The following is a 16,884-nucleotide window of genomic DNA, read 5'->3' as shown; positions in this document are numbered from 1 at the left end:
TAAAATCGGAAATACCATCACCATCAACCACTGCAAAAATGTAACGGCCAAGAAGCCACATAATGGTGTTGTTCTTTGTCCGGGGATAAAAAACCGTGTCCGGCCAGCAGAGAATATCAGTTGTAAAAGCTGATTCCGAGCTTCTGGTGAGTAACGCCAATTGTCGGCGCAGCCAGTACCACATGCGAAGACGGTCAGCGCAGGTAAATCGATGTGGGAGTGTATCAATACAACCACACGTTTGACAAAGCGGAGTGACACTTAAACCTATACGATGAAGTCGTTCGTTCGTAGGAATCAGCTGATTAACTACCTTATACCATAGGGAGGCAACAGTTGCGGAATGAACGGGTAAGCTGATATTCGTCCATATGTTACGCCAATGAAAACGGGGATATTGTAAAACAATCGGGATGGAAGAAGAAGACCTGTGCCATTTGTCAAGCAGTGTTCGCGTAGTAAAAACAGGACTACGTTGTAAGTGGAGATCCAGATAACTAATCTCAATGTAGAAGTCCCGAACATGCCGTAGCTTCGCATTTAGAGGCCCTACGTTAATAGGCGGTGACAAGCTCGCAGGACGAACGACATGGAATAATCGCGAAGTAACAGTCGGGGACTCAGAAAATAAAAGATGGAGGGTGCGCTTAACATAAAGGGCAGCAGCCTTGACACGGACATCGGTGAACGACAAGCCGCCCTCAAGTCGCGGCTTCGTAAGAACATCACAACGTAATTTAAAAATGTGCCCCCGCCAAATATATCTGTTAATAAGCTGGACCATTTTTGCACCCTGCATTCTGGGAAGCGGAAACAACTGAGCAACATAATATACTTTACATAAAACATAAGTGTCTAATACATGCTTTTTTTGCAGTATCGGTATCGAACGCCATGAGTGTTCGAATAAAACACCTTGAAGCTTGGAAATGGCCACTTGCCAATTTTTCGCAGCCATACGAAGAGGACACCGTTCAAGATAGATACCTAAATGTGTATGATGTTCAACAGCCGTAACCCACGGAACAACCACGTGTTCAAAGCCCCGCAAATTCAGAAGTTTGCTTTTACGGGGGTTGATACGAGAACCTGAGGCCGCAGAAAATTTATCTAGTTCCATTCTCAACGGCGGCACTTCTGCGGTGGAACGAAGCAAAACAACCAAATCATCAGCATAAGCTGTTGCTGTCAGGGTAACCCCAGAGATCGTAAGACCACGAAGTGTCGAGTTGAGACGTGTGAGGAGTGGTTGAAGGGAGAGAGCATAAAGGGTCATGGATAAAGGGCTACCTTGCGGGACGCCACGTTTAATATCAATGACCTTCGTCAGCTGTCCATTAATGTCAATCTTAGCAGAAATGCCAGTCGTCATATTCTTAAGAACCAGCAGCGCCTTTTCATTAAAACCGAGTCGGCGCAGCAGAAGCTCTAAAAACGAATGGGACACACGATCAAAAGCCTTACTAAAATCAACAAATAAAAGCGCACAGGAAATATTGGTGACAGCGACAATCGACACAATATCACGATACCCCGCCAGAGGCGTCAAGATGGAGCGCCCTGGAAAGCAGCTTTGACAAGGAGTTATCACAGGTGTAAGCAAGAGGGATAGACGTGCATTAACAGCCCTAGCAGCCGTCTTATAATCAAAATTTAAAAGGGTTAAAGGACGAAAGTCACTAGCTGTCTTCAAACCAGCAGATTTCGGTATCAGGACAACCGTACCTCTCTTGAAATCGGCTGGAATTGTGCCACCATTCAAAATTTCATTTACTATATCCGTAAAAACAGGCCCTATAATAGTCCAAAAGCGAACAAAAAACTCCTTAGGAAGGCCATCCGGACCAGGAGATTTGTGAGATGGTGAACAAGCAATGAAAGCTGAAATTTCGTCTGCAGTAAAAGGAGCTAAAAATTCCATATTATGGTCCTCTGTTAAAACTGATGGGATAGCAGTTAAAATCTCGTCAACATCAAGCGGATCAGAATCAGCCACAGCATATAAGGTCTCATAGTAGCAGGTAAGTTCATGGGTTATTTGATTCTGTAAGGTAAGCCGGCGACCATCAGCTGCCATAAGGCCGTCAATCAATACACGTCGACGGTTCTTGTGGTGACGAAACAGATGGTACATGGAAGTCATTTCATGTGCTAAGGTTGACGGCGGCTTAGATTTAATCTTCAATCCTTCCATCTGAAGCCGTTTAATACTAAGGAGCTTGGCTTTAATTTTCCGAACCTCAGAAAGGTGGGCACATGTCATTCGAGAAGTATCATAAAGTTCGCGAAGCACCGAATAATAATACTCAAAAGTCAGTTTCAGATCTCGCGCTCTGTGATAACTGTAGGACATTAAAGTGCGACGTAGTTTTGGCTTCGCACAGTGGATCCACCAGTGAAGCTTAGACGGATAGTATCGCAGAGAACGTAAACACATGTCCCACGCCGTCTGTATTAGAGGTTCGATGTCAGGGTCATCGAGCAAGGAGACATTTAATTTCCACAGTGGCCGATAAAGTTTAAGAGGCTGACGCTCCAAATTAATTATAACCGCAAGGGCACAATGATCCGTAAAACTGGCTGGAATAACATCTACATTTAAAACAGAAACACTAAGGGGATCAGAAATATACAATCGGTCCAGTCGACTACTTGACGTGGCAGTAAAAAATGTAAATTTAACTAAAGTGGGGTGTTTAACCTCCCACGCATCGCGTAGTCGTAGTTGACGTACAAGAGAATGTAGCTCGAAACAATAATTAAAATGAGGGGATTGGTCCTTAGCTTGTAATACACAATTAAAATCACCCCCCAATATCAAAGTCGCAGGATTTTTGCGTAAAAGATAAATCAGATCCTCTTTATAAAAACGAGACCTTTCCTGCCGTTTGCTGGAACCAGAGGGGGCGTAAATATTAACCAAGGTGGTGTCAAATAACCGACAACCAATACCCCTTCCCGAGTCTAAGAGCTCAATTTCGGTAACGGGGATACCGTCACGAATTAGTAAGGCAGTACCTGTGGAAAACTCAGGCGCAAAATTTATAATAGTGCGAAAGCCAGGAACAAACAGGTGTGCAACGGAGACTTCCTGCAGGAAAACAACATCAGCTGCAGAGTCATAAATGAACTGCTGCAGAGACGCTAACTTCAGAGCAGATTGAATGCTATTTATATTTAAGGTAATAAACGTGTACGCCTGCAACATCAACCAAAAAAGGGAAAATGAACTCTAATTACACCACATTAGAAGCAACTACATCCAGATCATCAACATCAGACATGGCAGAGGGTGATTGCCCGGAATCAACGGAATCTGAGTCATCCTTTGCATGCTTGTGTTTTTTTCGCACCGCGTGAAGATTGGGGGGCACTTTCACCCGACGGCGTATCTGATGCACACCAGATTCAAGAGCAGGTGGAGTGGGCGGTTCGAGATCAGGCACGTCAACCAAGGCATCCGAAGGATTATCAGGGCGAGAGGAATCAGAAGAAGGAGCAAGCAAGGGGAAAACTGTATCAGGAACATCGGCACCGGCAGCAGAAGGTGTAGGTATTGGAAGTGTAGGAGGTGGAGAGATCGGTTTGGAATCCGCCGAAGCGGAGCGCGCAGATCTAGAAGCGATTTTCCGACAAACAGCTGTCTGCACCGAAGTGTCGTCAACATGTTGTGATGCCTGTGTCGGGAGGGATGTCAACACCACCTCGACCGAACGTTGGGGCTCTTGCGCCGACAGCGTGGCAGCAGGTTTGACGTCATCAGGCAAAGCAGGAGACACAGTGGGAACAGAATCCAAAACAATCATGGGAGCTTCCGGAATTCTCTCGTCAGATTCGCAAACCGGCTGCGAAACAGCAGCTTCGTCATCAGTGCTACCGGTATCACTAGCACGACGGCGTTTGTTATTGGAAACAGACGGGATCGGTGTAGAAGCAGCCGATACATCTGGGCGAGTGGGTAACGGGGGAAAACCTGCATCAGAGGAAGGTGTCAGTTGTTGTGAAGAATCTACTGCAGGAGGCTGACACGAGACAGTGGAGGAAGCTGCTGGCACAAGATCGGCAACCGTTAATTTGCGGCGTTGTGCTAGCCCATTTTTAAGCACAAACACCCGCTTAGGGCAATTAGCACGAACATGACCATTTTCATTACATAGAAAACACGTACCAACTTGCCCCTCATAAGTAAGATGAACACGATAACCACATACAACCAGATGGGACGGTATATTCGACTTAATATGCATTTCAACCGATCTGATACCATTATAACATTGCAGCTTATGTTGTGCAGACCAACGTTCATTTCGAATTGACCGAACGGTACCATAACCAAGCAAAGCTTCCTTGAGATAACTGTTTTCAACTTCAGGGGGTAAATTATAAACCCGAACTGTGGTATACGTAATTTCCGCATTTGAAACAGTAACACTGCTAACAGAACCATCTCTATGACGGAACGACACTTGCTCACCATGTTTAAGTAAAATCTTATCTAGCAAAACCGGGTTCAACAATTTCACAAAAAAGCAGTAAAGTTCTGTGTCAAAATACGCCGTATGTACCTGGTCCGATGTAATGCCAATCGTATCCACAATCCAGTCGTGAATTTCCAACGAAGTTGGTTGAACATTCCTGGTGGCCTTGTTAAACTGAAAACTGAGAGTACACTTCCGCGGAAACAACCGGGAAGCCATAACACTTAATTAATGCGGCAAAAGCCGTTAGACCAACAGGCCGCACAAGTAAGCAAGTCTGCACCCCGCCACCTACTGAGATCTTGCCGCACTTGCTAGTTGCAGCATCCTAGCTGGACCATATTCTCAAAGAGGTTTCTTAATCTGACACCTACAACATGCGCTGTGCTGAACACCAGTGTATGTGAATGCTGAAAGAGCTGCTTGAGTTGTGTGACAGTATTTCGACCGTGTGTAGTGCAAATGTTATCGTGTCACGAACAATCCGCCCACTACGTGGCGTTCTGTGTCAGCACGCAGTTTTCGACAGTACTCTGTGTCCATAGCTGTTTTCATAGCTAGGCTGCTTCCAGCACAAAGCTTCCGCCATAGGAAAGTGGCTGTTTCGCGATTTTGATTACCTGATCCTTCGACATCACTTCATGTACGAATACTGGCAAGAATTCTCGCTACATTCGAAGGTGCTCCTTCCACTTCCAGCCTACTTGGTTGCTTCATTAGCCACGCAAACACTTCCTGAGGACCATACGTGTAATAACATCGCATCTTATCGGCTTAATTACATGATACCACTGAATTTAAGAGCGCTACAGGCATCCGGTTCCATGGTGTAGTGGTTAGCACTCCGGACTTTGAATCCAGCCATCCGAGTTCGAGTCTCGGTGGAACCTGACGCTGTGTTTTGCGATCGTTTCTAGAAATGTGTACGAGCCGGTGGTTGGAATTGTATATGCAGAAATTTAACTAGGATCATGAAATGCAAAATGTTAATAGCAGTTCACACGTGAATGGGGAGCGCTCCAAATGCTTATGCTTTTGCTACTAGGATTAATAACGGGACGTAAGGGGTTCAACAGCGAGAAGACGACCTCAGCTGTTCCTCCCCGCAGGAAAGACATCTCACCGTCTTGGGTGCTGCATGCGCATGCATTTACCAAACTTGCATGCGATGTACTAGTTCCTGGGGAACGAATAGAATCGTTGTACGTGCCAGTCTTTACGTATAGATATAAGTAAGCGGAGACGGCTCAATCCTGCCACGTAGATTGCTTTCCATAAGACGCACCTGAGAGCCTCATGGGCCGGTGGCCCGACATGCAGTTTGTCCTGCTGCATGGCTTACTTTCAGAGACTCGCAAGTTTATCGTAGTGCTGGGTTGTCGCGAAAGTGAAAAGTAGGGCCTGTCCGGGATTTGAACCCGGGACCTCCCGCACCCAAAGCAGGAATCATACCCCTAGACCAACAGGCCGCACAAGTAAGCAAGTCTGCACCCCGCCACCTACTGAGATCTTGCCGCACTTGCTAGTTGCAGCATCCTAGCTGGACCATATTCTCAAAGAGGTTTCTTAATCTGACACCTACAACATGCGCTGTGCTGAACACCAGTGTATGTGAATGCTGAAAGAGCTGCTTGAGTTGTGTGACAGTATTTCGACCGTGTGTAGTGCAAATGTTATCGTGTCACGAACAATCCGCCCACTACGTGGCGTTCTGTGTCAGCACGCAGTTTTCGACAGTACTCTGTGTCCATAGCTGTTTTCATAGCTAGGCTGCTTCCAGCACAAAGCTTCCGCCATAGGAAAGTGGCTGTTTCGCGATTTTGATTACCTGATCCTTCGACATCACTTCATGTACGAATACTGGCAAGAATTCTCGCTACATTCGAAGGTGCTCCTTCCACTTCCAGCCTACTTGGTTGCTTCATTAGCCACGCAAACACTTCCTGAGGACCATACGTGTAATAACATCGCATCTTATCGGCTTAATTACATGATACCACTGAATTTAAGAGCGCTACAGGCATCCGGTTCCATGGTGTAGTGGTTAGCACTCTGGACTTTGAATCCAGCCATCCGAGTTCGAGTCTCGGTGGAACCTGACGCTGTGTTTTGCGATCGTTTCTAGAAATGTGTACGAGCCGGTGGTTGGAATTGTATATGCAGAAATTTAACTAGGATCATGAAATGCAAAATGTTAATAGCAGTTCACACGTGAATGGGGAGCGCTCCAAATGCTTATGCTTTTGCTACTAGGATTAATAACGGGACGTAAGGGGTTCAACAGCGAGAAGACGACCTCAGCTGTTCCTCCCCGCAGGAAAGACATCTCACCGTCTTGGGTGCTGCATGCGCATGCATTTACCAAACTTGCATGCGATGTACTAGTTCCTGGGGAACGAATAGAATCGTTGTACGTGCCAGTCTTTACGTATAGATATAAGTAAGCGGAGACGGCTCAATCCTGCCACGTAGATTGCTTTCCATAAGACGCACCTGAGAGCCTCATGGGCCGGTGGCCCGACATGCAGTTTGTCCTGCTGCATGGCTTACTTTCAGAGACTCGCAAGTTTATCGTAGTGCTGGGTTGTCGCGAAAGTGAAAATTAGGGCCTGTCCGGGATTTGAACCCGGGACCTCCTGCACCAAAAGCAGGAATCATACCCCTAGACCAACAGGCCGCACAAGTAAGCAAGTCTGCACCCCGCCACCTACTGAGATCTTGCCGCACTTGCTAGTTGCAGCATCCTAGCTGGACCATATTCTCAAAGAGGTTTCTTAATCTGACACCTACAACATGCGCTGTGCTGAACACCAGTGTATGTGAATGCTGAAAGAGCTGCTTGAGTTGTGTGACAGTATTTCGACCGTGTGTAGTGCAAATGTTATCGTGTCACGAACAATCCGCCCACTACGTGGCGTTCTGTGTCAGCACGCAGTTTTCGACAGTACTCTGTGTCCATAGCTGTTTTCATAGCTAGGCTGCTTCCAGCACAAAGCTTCCGCCATAGGAAAGTGGCTGTTTCGCGATTTTGATTACCTGATCCTTCGACATCACTTCATGTACGAATACTGGCAAGAATTCTCGCTACATTCGAAGGTGCTCTTTCCACTTCCAACCTACTTGGTTGCTTCATTAGCCACGCAAACACTTCCTGAGGACCATACGTGTAATAACATCGCATCTTATCGGCTTAATTACATGATACCACTGAATTTAAGAGCGCTACAGGCATCCGGTTCCTTGGTGTAATGGTTAGCACTCTGGACTTTGAATCCAGCCATCCGAGTTCGAGTCTCGGTGGAACCTGACGCTGTGTTTTGCGATCGTTTCTAGAAATGTGTACGAGCCGGTGGTTGGAATTGTATATGCAGAAATTTAACTAGGATCATGAAATGCAAAATGTTAATAGCAGTTCACACGTGAATGGGGAGCGCTCCAAATGCTTATGCTTTTGCTACTAGGATTAATAACGGGACGTAAGGGGTTCAACAGCGAGAAGACGACCTCAGCTGTTCCTCCCCGCAGGAAAGACATCTCACCGTCTTGGGTGCTGCATGCGCATGCATTTACCAAACTTGCATGCGATGTACTAGTTCCTGGGGAACGAATAGAATCGTTGTACGTGCCAGTCTTTACGTATAGATATAAGTAAGCGGAGACGGCTCAATCCTGCCACGTAGATTGCTTTCCATAAGACGCACCTGAGAGCCTCATGGGCCGGTGGCCCGACATGCAGTTTGTCCTGCTGCATGGCTTACTTTCAGAGACTCGCAAGTTTATCGTAGTGCTGGGTTGTCGCGAAAGTGAAAAGTAGGGCCTGTCCGGGATTTGAACCCGGGACCTACTGCACCCAAAGCAGGAATCATACCCCTAGACCAACAGGCCGCACAAGTAAGCAAGTCTGCACCCCGCCACCTACTGAGATCTTGCCGCACTTGCTAGTTGCAGCATCCTAGCTGGACCATATTCTCAAAGAGGTTTCTTAATCTGACACCTACAACATGCGCTGTGCTGAACACCAGTGTATGTGAATGCTGAAAGAGCTGCTTGAGTTGTGTGACAGTATTTCGACCGTGTGTAGTGCAAATGTTATCGTGTCACGAACAATCCGCCCACTACGTGGCGTTCTGTGTCAGCACGCAGTTTTCGACAGTACTCTGTGTCCATAGCTGTTTTCATAGCTAGGCTGCTTCCAGCACAAAGCTTCCGCCATAGGAAAGTGGCTGTTTCGCGATTTTGATTACCTGATCCTTCGACATCACTTCATGTACGAATACTGGCAAGAATTCTCGCTACATTCGAAGGTGCTCCTTCCACTTCCAGCCTACTTGGTTGCTTCATTAGCCACGCAAACACTTCCTGAGGACCATACGTGTAATAACATCGCATCTTATCGGCTTAATTACATGATACCACTGAATTTAAGAGCGCTACAGGCATCCGGTTCCATGGTGTAATGGTTAGCACTCTGGACTTTGAATCCAGCGATCCGAGTTCGAGTCTCGGTGGAACCTGACGCTGTGTTTTGCGATCGTTTCTAGAATTGTGTACGAGCCGGTGGTTGGAATTGTATATGCAGAAATTTAACTAGGATCATGAAATGCAAAATGTTATTAGCAGTTCACACGTGAATGGGGAGCGCTCCAAATGCTTATGCTTTTGCTGCTAGGATTAATAACGGGACGTAAGGGGTTCAACTGCGAGAAGACGACCTCAGCTGTTCCTCCCCGCAGGAAAGACATCTCACCGTTTTGGGTGCTGCATGCGCATGCATTTACCAAACTTGCATGCGATGTACTAGTTCCTGGGGAACGAATAGAATCGTTGTACGTGCCAGTCTTTACGTATAGATATAAGTAAGCGGAGACGGCTCAATCCTGCCACGTAGATTGCTTTCCATAAGACGCACCTGAGAGCCTCATGGGCCGGTGGCCCGACATGCAGTTTGTCCTGCTGCATGGCTTACTTTCAGAGACTCGCAAGTTTATCGTAGTGCTGGGTTGTCGCGAAAGTGAAAAGTAGGGCCTGTCCGGGATTTGAACCCGGGACATCCTGCACTCAAAGCAGGAATCATACACCTAGACCAACAGGCCGCACAAGTAAGCAAGTCTGCACCCCGCCACCTACTGAGATCTTGCCGCACTTGCTAGTTGCAGCATCCTAGCTGGACCATATTCTCAAAGAGGTTTCTTAATCTGACACCTACAACATGCGCTGTGCTGAACACCAGTGTATGTGAATGCTGAAAGAGCTGCTTGAGTTGTGTGACAGTATTTCGACCGTGTGTAGTGCAAATGTTATCGTGTCACGAACAATCCGCCCACTACGTAGCGTTCTGTGTCAGCACGCAGTTTTCGACAGTACTCTGTGTCCACAGCTGTTTTCATAGCTAGGCTGCTTCCAGCACAAAGCATCCGCCATACGAAAGTGGCTGTTTCGCGATTTTGATTACCTGATCCTTCGACATCACTTCATGTACGAATACTGGCAAGAATTCTCGCTACATTCGACAGTGCTCCTTCCACTTCCAGCCTACTTGGTTGCTTCATTAGCCACGCAAACACTTCCTGAGGACCATACGTGTAATAACATCGCATCTTATCGGCTTAATTACATGATACCACTGAATTTAAGAGCGCTACAGGCATCCGGTTCCATGGTGTAATGGTTAGCACTCTGGACTTTGAATCCAGCGATCCGAGTTCGAGTCTCGGTGGAACCTGACGCTGTGTTTTGCGATCGTTTCTAGAAATGTGTACGAGCCGGTGGTTGGAATTGTATATGCAGAAATTTAACTAGGATCATGAAATGCAAAATGTTAATAGCAGTCCACACGTGAATGGGGAGCGCTCCAAATGCTTATGCTTTTGCTACTAGGATTAATAACGGGACGTAAGGGGTTCAACTGCGAGAAGACGACCTCAGCTGTTCCTCCCCGCAGGAAAGACATCTCACCGTGTTGGGTGCTGCATGCGCATGCATTTACCAAACTTGCATGCGATGTACTAGTTCCTGGGGAACGGATAGAATCGTTGTACGTGCCAGTCTTTACGTATAGATATAAGTAAGCGGAGACGGCTCAATCCTGCCACGTAGATTGCTTTCCATAAGACGCACCTGAGAGCCTCATGGGCCGGTGGCCCGACATGCAGTTTGTCCTGCTGCATGGCTTACTTTCAGAGACTCGAAAGTTTATCGTAGTGCTGGGTTGTCGCGAAAGTGAAAAGTAGGGCCTGTCCGGGATTTGAACCCGGGACCTCCTGCACCCAAAGCAGGAATCATACACCTAGACCAACAGGCCGCACAAGTAAGCAAGTCTGCACCCCGCCACCTACTGAGATCTTGCCGCACTTGCTAGTTGCAGCATCCTAGCTGGACCATATTCTCAAAGAGGTTTCTTAATCTGACACCTACAACATGCGCTGTGCTGAACACCAGTGTATGTGAATGCTGAAAGAGCTGCTTGAGTTGTGTGACAGTATTTCGACCGTGTGTAGTGCAAATTTTATCGTGTCACGAACAATCCGCCCACTACGTAGCGTTCTGTGTCAGCACGCAGTTTTCGACAGTACTCTGTGTCCATAGCTGTTTTCATAGCTAGGCTGCTTCCAGCACAAAGCATCCGCCATACGAAAGTGGCTGTTTCGCGATTTTGATTACCTGATCCTTCGACATCACTTCATGTACGAATACTGGCAAGAATTCTCGCTACATTCGACAGTGCTCCTTCCACTTCCAGCCTACTTGGTTGCTTCATTAGCCACGCAAACACTTCCTGAGGACCATACGTGTAATAACATCGCATCTTATCGGCTTAATTACATGATACCACTGAATTTAAGAGCGCTACAGGCATCCGGTTCCATGGTGTAATGGTTAGCACTCTGGACTTTGAATCCAGCGATCCGAGTTCGAGTCTCGGTGGAACCTGACGCTGTGTTTTGCGATCGTTTCTAGAAATGTGTACGAGCCGGTGGTTGGAATTGTATATGCAGAAATTTAACTAGGATCATCAAATGCAAAATGTTAATAGCAGTCCACACGTGAATGGGGAGCGCTCCAAATGCTTATGCTTTTGCTACTAGGATTAATAACGGGACGTAAGGGGTTCAACTGCGAGAAGACGACCTCAGCTGTTCCTCCCCGCAGGAAAGACATCTCACCGTCTTGGGTGCTGCATGCGCATGCATTTACCAAACTTGCATGCGATGTACTAGTTCCTGGGGAACGGATAGAATCGTTGTACGTGCCAGTCTTTACGTATAGATATAAGTAAGCGGAGACGGCTCAATCCTGCCACGTAGATTGCTTTCCATAAGACGCACCTGAGAGCCTCATGGGCCGGTGGCCCGACATGCAGTTTGTCCTGCTGCATGGCTTACTTTCAGAGACTCGAAAGTTTATCGTAGTGCTGGGTTGTCGCGAAATTGAAAAGTAGCGCCTGTCCGGGATTTGAACCCGGGACCTCCTCCACCCAAAGCAGGAATCATACACCTAGACCAACAGGCCGCACAAGTAAGCAAGTCTGCACCCCGCCACCTACTGAGATCTTGCCGCACTTGCTAGTTGCAGCATCCTAGCTGGACCATATTCTCAAAGAGGTTTCTTAATCTGACACCTACAACATGCGCTGTGCTGAACACCAGTGTATGTGAATGCTGAAAGAGCTGCTTGAGTTGTGTGACAGTATTTCGACCGTGTGTAGTGCAAATTTTATCGTGTCACGAACAATCCGCCCACTACGTATCGTTCTGTGTCAGCACGCAGTTTTCGACAGTACTCTGTGTCCATAGCTGTTTTCATAGCTAGGCTGCTTCCAGCACAAAGCATCCGCCATACGAAAGTGGCTGTTTCGCGATTTTGATTACCTGATCCTTCGACATCACTTCATGTACGAATACTGGCAAGAATTCTCGCTACATTCGACAGTGCTCCTTCCACTTCCAGCCTACTTGGTTGCTTCATTAGCCACGCAAACACTTCCTGAGGACCATACGTGTAATAACATCGCATCTTATCGGCTTAATTACATGATACCACTGAATTTAAGAGCGCTGCAGGCATCCGGTTCCATGGTGTAATGGTTAGCACTCTGGACTTTGAATCCAGCGATCCGAGTTCGAGTCTCGGTGGAACCTGACGCTGTGTTTCGCGATCGTTTCTAGAAATGTGTACGAGCCGGTGGTTGGAATTGTATATGCAGAAATTTAACTAGGATCATGAAATGCAAAATGTTAATAGCAGTCCACACGTGAATGGGGAGCGCTCCAAATGCTTATGCTTTTGCTACTAGGATTAATAACGGGACGTAAGGGGTTCAACTGCGAGAAGACGACCTCAGCTGTTCCTCCCCGCAGGAAAGACATCTCACCGTCTTGGGTGCTGCATGCGCATGCATTTACCAAACTTGCATGCGATGTACTAGTTCCTGGGGAACGAATAGAATCGTTGTACGTGCCAGTCTTTACGTATAGATATAAGTAAGCGGAGACGGCTCAATCCTGCCACGTAGATTGCTTTCCATAAGACGCACCTGAGAGCCTCATGGGCCGGTGGCCCGACATGCAGTTTGTCCTGCTGCATGGCTTACTTTCAGAGACTCGCAAGTTTATCGTAGTGCTGGGTTGTCGCGAAAGTGAAAAGTAGGGCCTGTCCGGGATTTGAACCCGGGACCTACTGCACCCAAAGCAGGAATCATACCCCTAGACCAACAGGCCGCACAAGTAAGCAAGTCTGCACCCCGCCACCTACTGAGATCTTGCCGCACTTGCTAGTTGCAGCATCCTAGCTGGACCATATTCTCAAAGAGGTTTCTTAATCTGACACCTACAACATGCGCTGTGCTGAACACCAGTGTATGTGAATGCTGAAAGAGCTGCTTGAGTTGTGTGACAGTATTTCGACCGTGTGTAGTGCAAATGTTATCGTGTCACGAACAATCCGCCCACTACGTGGCGTTCTGTGTCAGCACGCAGTTTTCGACAGTACTCTGTGTCCATAGCTGTTTTCATAGCTAGGCTGCTTCCAGCACAAAGCTTCCGCCATAGGAAAGTGGCTGTTTCGCGATTTTGATTACCTGATCCTTCGACATCACTTCATGTACGAATACTGGCAAGAATTCTCGCTACATTCGAAGGTGCTCCTTCCACTTCCAGCCTACTTGGTTGCTTCATTAGCCACGCAAACACTTCCTGAGGACCATACGTGTAATAACATCGCATCTTATCGGCTTAATTACATGATACCACTGAATTTAAGAGCGCTACAGGCATCCGGTTCCATGGTGTAATGGTTAGCACTCTGGACTTTGAATCCAGCGATCCGAGTTCGAGTCTCGGTGGAACCTGACGCTGTGTTTTGCGATCGTTTCTAGAATTGTGTACGAGCCGGTGGTTGGAATTGTATATGCAGAAATTTAACTAGGATCATGAAATGCAAAATGTTATTAGCAGTTCACACGTGAATGGGGAGCGATCCAAATGCTTATGCTTTTGCTGCTAGGATTAATAACGGGACGTAAGGGGTTCAACTGCGAGAAGACGACCTCAGCTGTTCCTCCCCGCAGGAAAGACATCTCACCGTTTTGGGTGCTGCATGCGCATGCATTTACCAAACTTGCATGCGATGTACTAGTTCCTGGGGAACGAATAGAATCGTTGTACGTGCCAGTCTTTACGTATAGATATAAGTAAGCGGAGACGGCTCAATCCTGCCACGTAGATTGCTTTCCATAAGACGCACCTGAGAGCCTCATGGGCCGGTGGCCCGACATGCAGTTTGTCCTGCTGCATGGCTTACTTTCAGAGACTCGCAAGTTTATCGTAGTGCTGGGTTGTCGCGAAAGTGAAAAGTAGGGCCTGTCCGGGATTTGAACCCGGGACATCCTGCACTCAAAGCAGGAATCATACACCTAGACCAACAGGCCGCACAAGTAAGCAAGTCTGCACCCCGCCACCTACTGAGATCTTGCCGCACTTGCTAGTTGCAGCATCCTAGCTGGACCATATTCTCAAAGAGGTTTCTTAATCTGACACCTACAACATGCGCTGTGCTGAACACCAGTGTATGTGAATGCTGAAAGAGCTGCTTGAGTTGTGTGACAGTATTTCGACCGTGTGTAGTGCAAATGTTATCGTGTCACGAACAATCCGCCCACTACGTAGCGTTCTGTGTCAGCACGCAGTTTTCGACAGTACTCTGTGTCCACAGCTGTTTTCATAGCTAGGCTGCTTCCAGCACAAAGCATCCGCCATACGAAAGTGGCTGTTTCGCGATTTTGATTACCTGATCCTTCGACATCACTTCATGTACGAATACTGGCAAGAATTTTCGCTACATTCGACAGTGCTCCTTCCACTTCCAGCCTACTTGGTTGCTTCATTAGCCACGCAAACACTTCCTGAGGACCATACGTGTAATAACATCGCATCTTATCGGCTTAATTACATGATACCACTGAATTTAAGAGCGCTACAGGCATCCGGTTCCATGGTGTAATGGTTAGCACTCTGGACTTTGAATCCAGCGATCCGAGTTCGAGTCTCGGTGGAACCTGACGCTGTGTTTTGCGATCGTTTCTAGAAATGTGTACGAGCCGGTGGTTGGAATTGTATATGCAGAAATTTAACTAGGATCATGAAATGCAAAATGTTAATAGCAGTCCACACGTGAATGGGGAGCGCTCCAAATGCTTATGCTTTTGCTACTAGGATTAATAACGGGACGTAAGGGGTTCAACTGCGAGAAGACGACCTCAGCTGTTCCTCCCCGCAGGAAAGACATCTCACCGTGTTGGGTGCTGCATGCGCATGCATTTACCAAACTTGCATGCGATGTACTAGTTCCTGGGGAACGGATAGAATCGTTGTACGTGCCAGTCTTTACGTATAGATATAAGTAAGCGGAGACGGCTCAATCCTGCCACGTAGATTGCTTTCCATAAGACGCACCTGAGAGCCTCATGGGCCGGTGGCCCGACATGCAGTTTGTCCTGCTGCATGGCTTACTTTCAGAGACTCGAAAGTTTATCGTAGTGCTGGGTTGTCGCGAAAGTGAAAAGTAGGGCCTGTCCGGGATTTGAACCCGGGACCTCCTGCACCCAAAGCAGGAATCATACACCTAGACCAACAGGCCGCACAAGTAAGCAAGTCTGCACCCCGCCACCTACTGAGATCTTGCCGCACTTGCTAGTTGCAGCATCCTAGCTGGACCATATTCTCAAAGAGGTTTCTTAATCTGACACCTACAACATGCGCTGTGCTGAACACCAGTGTATGTGAATGCTGAAAGAGCTGCTTGAGTTGTGTGACAGTATTTCGACCGTGTGTAGTGCAAATTTTATCGTGTCACGAACAATCCGCCCACTACGTAGCGTTCTGTGTCAGCACGCAGTTTTCGACAGTACTCTGTGTCCATAGCTGTTTTCATAGCTAGGCTGCTTCCAGCACAAAGCATCCGCCATACGAAAGTGGCTGTTTCGCGATTTTGATTACCTGATCCTTCGACATCACTTCATGTACGAATACTGGCAAGAATTCTCGCTACATTCGACAGTGCTCCTTCCACTTCCAGGATACTTGGTTGCTTCATTAGCCACGCAAACACTTCCTGAGGACCATACGTGTAATAACATCGCATCTTATCGGCTTAATTACATGATACCACTGAATTTAAGAGCGCTACAGGCATCCGGTTCCATGGTGTAATGGTTAGCACTCTGGACTTTGAATCCAGCGATCCGAGTTCGAGTCTCGGTGGAACCTGACGCTGTGTTTTGCGATCGTTTCTAGAAATGTGTACGAGCCGGTGGTTGGAATTGTATATGCAGAAATTTAACTAGGATCATCAAATGCAAAATGTTAATAGCAGTCCACACGTGAATGGGGAGCGCTCCAAATGCTTATGCTTTTGCTACTAGGATTAATAACGGGACGTAAGGGGTTCAACTGCGAGAAGACGACCTCAGCTGTTCCTCCCCGCAGGAAAGACATCTCACCGTCTTGGGTGCTGCATGCGCATGCATTTACCAAACTTGCATGCGATGTACTAGTTCCTGGGGAACGGATAGAATCGTTGTACGTGCCAGTCTTTACGTATAGATATAAGTAAGCGGAGACGGCTCAATCCTGCCACGTAGATTGCTTTCCATAAGACGCACCTGAGAGCCTCATGGGCCGGTGGCCCGACATGCAGTTTGTCCTGCTGCATGGCTTACTTTCAGAGACTCGAAAGTTTATCGTAGTGCTGGGTTGTCGCGAAATTGAAAAGTAGCGCCTGTCCGGGATTTGAACCCGGGACCTCCTCCACCCAAAGCAGGAATCATACACCTAGACCAACAGGCCGCACAAGTAAGCAAGTCTGCACCCCGCCACCTACTGAGATCTTGCCGCACTTGCTAGTTGCAGCA

At 47.5% G+C, this 16,884-nt stretch overlaps 18 non-coding genes across 18 annotated transcripts; 10 read left to right on the top strand and 8 right to left on the bottom strand.

The window, feature by feature from the left end:
- The first annotated feature begins 5,296 nt into the window (after positions 1 to 5,296).
- Trnaq-uug lies at positions 5,297 to 5,368 on the top strand. The gene has a single exon. It is a non-coding gene; the product is annotated as a tRNA-Gln (tRNA).
- Positions 5,369 to 5,875: 507 nt separating this feature from the next.
- Trnap-ugg lies at positions 5,876 to 5,947 on the bottom strand. Its single transcript has one exon. It is a non-coding gene; the product is annotated as a tRNA-Pro (tRNA).
- Positions 5,948 to 6,504: 557 nt separating this feature from the next.
- Trnaq-uug lies at positions 6,505 to 6,576 on the top strand. Its single transcript has one exon. It is a non-coding gene; the product is annotated as a tRNA-Gln (tRNA).
- A 507-nt stretch (positions 6,577 to 7,083) lies between these two features.
- On the bottom strand, positions 7,084 to 7,155 carry Trnaq-uug. Its single transcript has one exon. It is a non-coding gene; the product is annotated as a tRNA-Gln (tRNA).
- A 557-nt stretch (positions 7,156 to 7,712) lies between these two features.
- Positions 7,713 to 7,784, top strand: Trnaq-uug. Its single transcript has one exon. It is a non-coding gene; the product is annotated as a tRNA-Gln (tRNA).
- Positions 7,785 to 8,291: 507 nt separating this feature from the next.
- On the bottom strand, positions 8,292 to 8,363 carry Trnap-ugg. Its single transcript has one exon. It is a non-coding gene; the product is annotated as a tRNA-Pro (tRNA).
- A 557-nt stretch (positions 8,364 to 8,920) lies between these two features.
- Positions 8,921 to 8,992, top strand: Trnaq-uug. Its single transcript has one exon. It is a non-coding gene; the product is annotated as a tRNA-Gln (tRNA).
- A 507-nt stretch (positions 8,993 to 9,499) lies between these two features.
- Positions 9,500 to 9,571, bottom strand: Trnas-uga. The gene has a single exon. It is a non-coding gene; the product is annotated as a tRNA-Ser (tRNA).
- A 557-nt stretch (positions 9,572 to 10,128) lies between these two features.
- On the top strand, positions 10,129 to 10,200 carry Trnaq-uug. The gene has a single exon. It is a non-coding gene; the product is annotated as a tRNA-Gln (tRNA).
- A 507-nt stretch (positions 10,201 to 10,707) lies between these two features.
- Positions 10,708 to 10,779, bottom strand: Trnap-ugg. The gene has a single exon. It is a non-coding gene; the product is annotated as a tRNA-Pro (tRNA).
- Positions 10,780 to 11,336: 557 nt separating this feature from the next.
- Positions 11,337 to 11,408, top strand: Trnaq-uug. The gene has a single exon. It is a non-coding gene; the product is annotated as a tRNA-Gln (tRNA).
- A 1,136-nt stretch (positions 11,409 to 12,544) lies between these two features.
- Positions 12,545 to 12,616, top strand: Trnaq-uug. Its single transcript has one exon. It is a non-coding gene; the product is annotated as a tRNA-Gln (tRNA).
- A 507-nt stretch (positions 12,617 to 13,123) lies between these two features.
- Positions 13,124 to 13,195, bottom strand: Trnap-ugg. Its single transcript has one exon. It is a non-coding gene; the product is annotated as a tRNA-Pro (tRNA).
- Positions 13,196 to 13,752: 557 nt separating this feature from the next.
- Trnaq-uug lies at positions 13,753 to 13,824 on the top strand. The gene has a single exon. It is a non-coding gene; the product is annotated as a tRNA-Gln (tRNA).
- A 507-nt stretch (positions 13,825 to 14,331) lies between these two features.
- On the bottom strand, positions 14,332 to 14,403 carry Trnas-uga. Its single transcript has one exon. It is a non-coding gene; the product is annotated as a tRNA-Ser (tRNA).
- A 557-nt stretch (positions 14,404 to 14,960) lies between these two features.
- Trnaq-uug lies at positions 14,961 to 15,032 on the top strand. The gene has a single exon. It is a non-coding gene; the product is annotated as a tRNA-Gln (tRNA).
- A 507-nt stretch (positions 15,033 to 15,539) lies between these two features.
- On the bottom strand, positions 15,540 to 15,611 carry Trnap-ugg. The gene has a single exon. It is a non-coding gene; the product is annotated as a tRNA-Pro (tRNA).
- A 557-nt stretch (positions 15,612 to 16,168) lies between these two features.
- Trnaq-uug lies at positions 16,169 to 16,240 on the top strand. The gene has a single exon. It is a non-coding gene; the product is annotated as a tRNA-Gln (tRNA).
- Positions 16,241 to 16,884: the final 644 nt, after the last annotated feature.

This window comes from Schistocerca piceifrons, chromosome 2 (genome assembly GCF_021461385.2).
Source record: "Schistocerca piceifrons isolate TAMUIC-IGC-003096 chromosome 2, iqSchPice1.1, whole genome shotgun sequence".
Classification (NCBI taxonomy): domain Eukaryota; kingdom Metazoa; phylum Arthropoda; class Insecta; order Orthoptera; family Acrididae; genus Schistocerca; species Schistocerca piceifrons.
This window is presented reverse-complemented; position numbering and strand designations above follow the sequence as displayed.